Source organism: Ursus maritimus, unplaced genomic scaffold, assembly GCF_017311325.1.
Source record: "Ursus maritimus isolate PB19 unplaced genomic scaffold, ASM1731132v1 scaffold_2, whole genome shotgun sequence".
Lineage (NCBI taxonomy): Eukaryota > Metazoa > Chordata > Mammalia > Carnivora > Ursidae > Ursus > Ursus maritimus.
Genome location: NW_024424452.1, coordinates 40,343,908 through 40,350,803, shown reverse-complemented (window position 1 = coordinate 40,350,803; position 6,896 = coordinate 40,343,908). Strand labels below are relative to the sequence as shown.

The following is a 6,896-nucleotide window of genomic DNA, read 5'->3' as shown; positions in this document are numbered from 1 at the left end:
GGGGGGGACAACCTAGGCCTCTCTGCCCGTCAGAATTTCCAGCCCTGGAGGTGCTGGGCTTTCCCCAGAGGGTACCCACCCTGGGCCAGGCAACTGTGCACCTGGACAGACCCTGGCCATCAGGGTTCCCAGCGGGATCTGCCTGGGCAATGCCAGCTCCCCTTAGGGCCTGAGGAGACGGCACAAGGTGCCAGGGTCTGCCCTGGGCCCACCCCCTCCCCCCAGCCTAGCGTCTCGGGCTGGGTAACAGAGCCGGCTGGTAACCCCACACCCGCCAAGCCGCGGGCAGAAACCTGAGCCCCCCAGCCCCAGAGGACACCCCAGCCCGATCCCCGGAGCCCGGCTCCCTGCCAGCCTGTCCAACCTCCTGTCCTGGCCCAGCAATCCTTCGGCTCCTGTAGGCCCCTTCTGCTGCCCTGTCCTCCTGGGGCCCCTGAGTGCTGAAGCTTCCCCACACTTCAGCTCCTCAGACCCTCAGCTCCCTCAACCTTTCCGGAGAAGCTTGGACACACTCTTCCTAGCCTGTTTTTCAGTCCCTCTCTGACCCTTGGCCAATTCTAGGCCTCCAAGCCTCCCCTGGGGCCTGATCTCCCAAGCCAGAGCAGGGCCTACTCACCTGAACGCTGAGGGGCCTTGCCGGCAACTCCTCTTGGCCCCTGGGGGGAGCAGGTTGGGAGGGGTGGGGGAGGGCCGGGCTGGGGGGGGGAGGTGGGGTGGCTGTTCCCCGCTCCAGCTCCCTCCTTCAAAGGGGCCGCCCACGACCTGGCCCAGCCCCTCCCCCCTACAGTCTTAACCCTCTGGGTGCTGTCCCCCCTCCCCCCAGCTTGGAGGGAGGGGTTACCAGAGGGCTGGCAGCGTGGGAGAGGGCCTAAAGTCTCTGCCTTCGGTGCCCGAAGCCCCAGCTGTACCCACCCCCGCTCGTCCTTACTCAGTCCTGAAAGGGGAAAAAGGTGAGTGTAGGCAAGGTAGGAGCTGGGACAGTCCAGGAGGACAGAGGTGAGGAGGAGCCACGGGAGAGGCTGCTGGAGGTGGGACCAGGAGAAGGAAGAAGGGAGGGGAGGGGACAGGAGGCGGCAGTGGCCAGAAGAGGGAGGAGGGGAACCCTGGACAGTCAGTGCCAGGGGTGACAGGTGCCCAGGTCCCAGCCCCTCGGGGCATGTGGCACCATAGGGGGCCACAGGGAGGCCCTCCAGACCCCAGTAGGCCCCTCAGACCCCTGGGAGCTGACCGAATTCTCCCCACCCTGTACTGGGCTGGGGCCCTCAGGGGCTGGGCAAGGCAGCACCCCGCCCTCCCCATGCCTCACCCCAAACCCACTCACCGGGCGCCAGCCCCTGCCAACCAGGCCAGGGGGCAGCCCTTGTGCCAGCCCCCAATGGCCAGGGGGATCAGGGGGACGGAGCTGGCCTGAGGGGGGTGGACAGATGAGGGGAGCTGTGGGCACCGAAAGAGGAAGGAGCCAGGAGGGGGCATCTGCTGGGAAGCGCCTAGCCCCACCCCTTGCGCAAGCCGCTGCCACCCTGGCCGGTTGGGTGGGACCCGCCTGGGCCTGAGGGGCAACTCAGGAGGGCTCGGAGCCCAGAGATGGGTGGGCCACAAAGTTCCACTTAAGCAACTTCTAGGGTCTCTTATTCCTGGAATAAGGGGTGCCCTAATGTTCTGTAGACACTGGGCCAATCCAAGTCCTCCTGGGTTGGGGAGGACCACCGAAATGCCCCCTAAAACATCCCCTCCTCTTTCCCCCCAACAGCTGCTGGCTCAACGCCGCTGGCCTGCTGCCCCTCACCAGCTCCCGGCCCGGTTGGCACCTACCCACCAGGATGCTGGCAGTCCTGCCCTCCTCTCCCTCCTGCCCCCCTGCTACCAGCGCCCCATGCCAACTGTGGGCCTGGGTGGGGGAGGGTCACCCCTGTGCCTTGGTGCCAGTCAGGCGGGTCCAGTCCCCTAGGTCCTACAGATAAGGCCCAAGACCCTGTTCTTGAGCCGTCTCCTCAAGAGGCAGCACACAAGTCAGGGCCTCCACGGAGAGCCCAGGAGACTAGGGACAGCCCGGTGAGCACTTACGGAAAGCTCCGTTCCCCAAGGTGGGTGCCAGCCTCCCAGGATTCCCTCTGCCTAAGCATTTGCTTGGGCACCAAAGTCCCCGCAATTCCTGAGAGCCCTGGTGCCCACAGCCTGCAAGGGAGTGGGGTGGGGCTGCTCTCTGCCCTTTGATCCCCATAAAGGCAGGGAACCAGCCTGGAGGGCAGGGGGCAGGGAAGGGGTTCATGGGGCCCCTCCATTTCATCCCTGCCAGGGGCAGCAGGGCAGGGTGGGGGCATTTCTTGGGTGGGGCTCCAAGGTAAGAACGGTAGTACGTCCCAGAGGAGAGGGAGGTTAATCACGGGTCCTTGGTGTCACGTGGGCACAGGATGGTGAGAACAAGGTGGCGGGGGCGGGGGGGATGCAGAGGGTACCCATGTTCCAATTCATCCCAGTCCTGGCTTTTACTCCCATCTGGCAACATTTCCAGACTTCACCAAATTGAGAGGGCAAGGCCTACAACTCCCACTATGCACCACAATTGTTCTGCATGTACCTTGGGAGCTGTAGTTCCCAAGAGAAGTCCTGTGTTCTCTTCCCCAGAGCCTTGCTGATGGGAGTGGACGGAGGGCAGACCAGACTTGGTCAGAAATCTCCTTCGTGGAGGAGGTTAAAGGCTAGGAGGTCCATGGTGCAGGGGGAGAGGACCCCTTCTCCCAGGCAAAGGGGAGGAAAGGAGGAAGGAAGGAGGAGAGGATGTCTGTTGAAAGGGGCATATGGGTGGGGAGGAGTTGGGGGGGGGTGGAAACAGGAAGGAAACTGAAGCCAGAGAAACATGAGGTCGAAAGCAAAGGCCTGGTGGAGCCTCACTCCGAAGCCTGGCAGGGACTGGGAAGGCATAAGAGGAATTAGGGATGCCAACTGGTAGCAAACTGGTGTGTTCACTGGGGTCACTGGCTCCATTTGCCTGCCACAAGCCCTCTTTGGCCTGGGGCACCCCCACCCCTGGACCCGGCACAGGTATTTGCTGGCTGGAGAGCTCTGAAGACCGACTTGGTTCTGGGATGCTAGCAGGCAGAGGTAGAGGTTGGGGGAGGTCGGGGCCAGGCCTCATGGGGAGTGTGGTGGAGGGAGGTATGTGTGGGGTTAGGCCCAGGTGTGAGTTGAAGGAATTGTGCTGGCAAATGAGGATGCGACCTTCCATGGTGGGGGGGGGGCAGTGAAGAGAGGGCTCAGTTGCCAAGGCCACCAGCCTCCCACCCACCTCAACTAAAGGGTGCAGTGAAGAGGCAGCCCTCTTTGGTCTGCCTGCGGCATTTGCTAAAGGTAGCTTTCCCTCTGGGCCAGGCAGCCTGTGAGCGTCAGAGGCGGCAACTCAGGGGGCCAGATGGCAGCTGGGTGCCTTTCCTTAGTGGGGGTGGAGGTCAGAAGTGGGCAGAGGCTCTGTTTCGAGGCCACTTTCTCTGGGCTCCCCAAGGCTCTGAGACAGATGCTTACAGGCCCCGGCTAAGACTCTTGCCAAGACCTGAGTGCACTGGGTGGGTGGGTTGGGGGGAGCCTTCCTTGCCCCTCCAAAGCCCTTGATAGTGGACAACAGTAGCTCTCACCCCTTCCCCCCAGTCCCCCAGGCCCGCCTTGGCGCTTGGCCGTCTGTGTGTTGGCAGGACTGGGGGTGGGGGGGCAGCAAGGCAACTTCAAACTGTCCGGGCAAAACGTCAAGTTTACTCACGAGTTTACTCAGCAGAAGGAGGGGGAAGAGGCTAGAGCGGGCACACCCCATGCCAGGGTCCTATCCGTCTCCTGTCCCCACCTTCCTACCCCCACTCTCCTCTTCAGCCCTAGGCCAAAACAGCCCAAGGCCTGGTGGCAGGTCAGTCTTAACTCTCAGAAGGTCATGGAACCAAGCAGGCTGGAGGCAGGAAGCCCCGAAGCAGGTCCAGAGGCTCCTATCAGAGGGCAGTGCCCTGCCTGGAGCCCATTTACTACCCATCTTAGGGCCTTGGCCTTGGACCAGAACTGGGTCTCTTAGCCACCAAGAAGGGGGCAGTACCAGGCCAGGCTTCCTCCATGTGAGCAGTCCCCTGGGCAGTGACTTCTGACCCCAAATGACCGATCCTAGGCAGTGCCCCAGGCAGCGTGGTGCCATCTGGGAGGCCTTACGATCAGGGGTTGGTTCTCTCAGCCTTGGCTTGGAATGGGGGGCCAGCACCCTATCTGACCTACTTCCCTTTCCTCCCCACCTGCTTTCATTCTCTGCTTCTCTCCCCCAGCCTTCAATGTCCCCACCCCAGAGGCGCTCCGCCCCCCATGCCCGCTGGGCCCCCTCCCCCACCCTCCCCAGGGTGCCAAGTGCAAGCACACAAAGGGCCCGATGGTGCATTGTTAGCCCAGCCCCCGCTGCCCGCCGCGCCCTCCCAGGGCGGGCACTAAGCCAAGGAGGAGCTGGGGGCCCTGGGTGCCAGGGGGCACCATGGGGAAGGGGGAAGAGGTCAACACCTGTCTCCCAGACACTGGGGTCCATATCAGCCAGAGCTGCGTAGTGATGAGAGTGCCCTATTAGAACAGGCCTCTGTCCCTGACACCTGAACCTGGTGGGCACTGCCTTCTTCCTTCCCTAGAGCCCCTTTCCGGTGACAGTGACCCCTTTCTGACCCCTGTGCTAAGGCTGGGGGATGTGGTACCCAAGGGAGGGGACAGTGTCTGGGGGTGCCAGCACGCTGCATCATGCCTGCAGCAACCACGTAACGGAGGCACGCTGGGGGAGCTGGGGTCCCGGGGGCCAGGGACAGGAGGCACTGACAGAGATTTCTTCTTGTTTCATCAGCTGCTCCAGGGGGAGCCCCCTGCCCTTCTCCCCAGTCACCACTGATGAGAAGCAGTAACTGCCACCCAAACTCAGTCACAAATACGTCCCTCTCCAGCCCTGCACAACACTCCTTGTGCCCACTCTCCCCTCCCAACCTGATGCCCACTCCATGCCAGCTATGCCAGCAGTGCCAGGCAGGTACAGGGGTGACCAAACCAGTTGGTGTGTGGGGGGGGGAGCAGGAGGCAACCCCATAATCCTCCAGGCCTCACCCCCCACACACACGTACCCTCTGGGAACAGAGAGTCCCCATCCTGGTTTAACCCTTCACCGCTCAGTCTGGCTCCCCCAGCCCCCGCTGAACTGCCTCCGTCCTCTGGGAATAAGCTGGGGGAAGGGGAACGGCTGCGCTGACTCACTCCCGTTCTCAGCTGCAGCTAGGGGTCTGCAAGGCGCTCAGGCGGGGGTCAGTTCAAGAACGCCCTCCACCTGGCCCGGAAGCCAGGACAGCCTGCTGGTCTCCCCCTCTCCTCAGCACCCACTTCCGGTGTCCCAAACTAGGTCAGCAGCGCTCGTTTCCTGTGGGTCAGCTAGCACCCGCGCCTCTGCCCCTCCCCTGCTCCGGACCCAGGCTCCCCGCCCCCCCCAGGGCGCCCCGAGGTCTCACCACGTCTCAGCCGCCCTTTGATACGTGGGGGTTGTGCGGGGCGGGGGGCAGGGGACCCGCCCTCTCTCCAAACACCAGCAGGGCCGGGGCGCCTGGGCAGGCACGTGTCCGGGCACAACCCGCTGCCCACGCCGCCCCCCCACTCCCGTCCCCCCCCCTCGCTCTGGCCGGGACACGTCGCTCTCTTACTTGGGGTGGGGTGGGAGGAGAGAGCGAAAGCTGGGAATGGAAAGCAGCGCCCCCCACCCCTTTGAATGGCAGCCCTCTGCCAGCGGCGCTCCCAGTAGCTTCCACGACTACACAGTAGCGACCCCCACTCTGTGGAGGGGCAGGTGCGCGCGCGCCAGCGGGGGGACGGGTGGGGGCAGAACTCCTCCCGGTCACCCGCCCTCGCTCTCGGGTTCTGGGGGCACGAGCCGGCCTGGGAAGGGTGGCGGCGGGACCGGCGCCTGAAGGAAGGGACTGGGACTGAGGGGTCGATCTGTGTCGCTCGGAGGTTGTCGCCGAGCCCCACTACTGGAGAGAGAGCGCGGCTCCGGAGGCGCAGGAAACCGAATAGTCCAGCCGGTAACTTTCCCCCCAGCCGCGGCTCCTCCTGCGCTCCCCCCGCCCCCAGTGCCACTGGCCCGGGTCCAGCCCACCGCGCCAGGGGGCGCGGGGGGGGCGCCTTGTCCTAGTTAGAGTCCGTCAGCGTTTCCATTCCCTCAGCTCGGGCGGGTCGGGGGTCTCCCCGCAAGTCACGGAGGAGACTGGGGGAGCGCTCGGCGCCGCCTCACCCTCTCTCCATCCCGGAGCAGCCGGTCTGTCTGATCCCAGAAGTGCAGAGAAAGTTTCTGGGGACCCTCCGCCCACCTTTCCTCGCAGTGAAAATCAATTCCAAAGATCCGGGGTTCCGGGAAGGCACAGGGAAGGGGAGTGGTGGGAGTCTGGTCTGCATGCGTGTGTGTGCGCGCGTGGGGGGGGGTCCCACTTACAGGACAGACGAAGGACACTGCAGTAGTCTCGCGTCTGGGGGACCCCGAGCCGGAGACAAAAGTAGGGTACACTCACCTCTCCGCCTTTGGGTCCGCCGGCCGGAACTGCTGAAGCACAGGGTGTGGAGACAAGCGCGTCCCCCGCAGGGCCCGGGGGCTTGGGGCCCTGCTCCGGTCCTGGTCAGAAGGCCGCGGTCAGTCGCTCGCTGCTCTCTGCTGGGGGGCTCCTCCTCCGCAGCCCTCGGCCTCCTCCTGCCGCCCGCCCCCCCCTCGGCCGCCGAGAACCGTACATTCACCTGGCTCCCACCCGCCCCCCCCTCAGGGCCCGCCTCACCTGTCCTGCTGTCTCACCTGTCCTCCCGCTGGCTTTCCCCCCATCCCTCCCCTCCCTCCCCCCGCCCCCTGCCACCCCCCAAACTCCCCCCCC

At 64.6% G+C, this 6,896-nt stretch overlaps 1 protein-coding gene across 2 annotated transcripts in view; it reads right to left on the bottom strand.

The window, feature by feature from the left end:
• ZBTB7B (zinc finger and BTB domain containing 7B) overlaps positions 1-6,896 on the bottom strand; it is a 16,143-nt gene that overhangs the window by 7,576 nt on the left and 1,671 nt on the right. The window contains exon 1 of one of the 2 annotated variants that reach the window (XM_040635737.1): positions 6,546-6,744. The exons of the other annotated variant lie outside the window; for it this stretch is intronic. The gene's annotated coding sequence lies outside the window, so the exon portion shown is untranslated. Of the gene's footprint in view, positions 1-6,545; positions 6,745-6,896 lie in introns of those variants that run through there. 2 annotated transcript variants of the gene reach the window in all.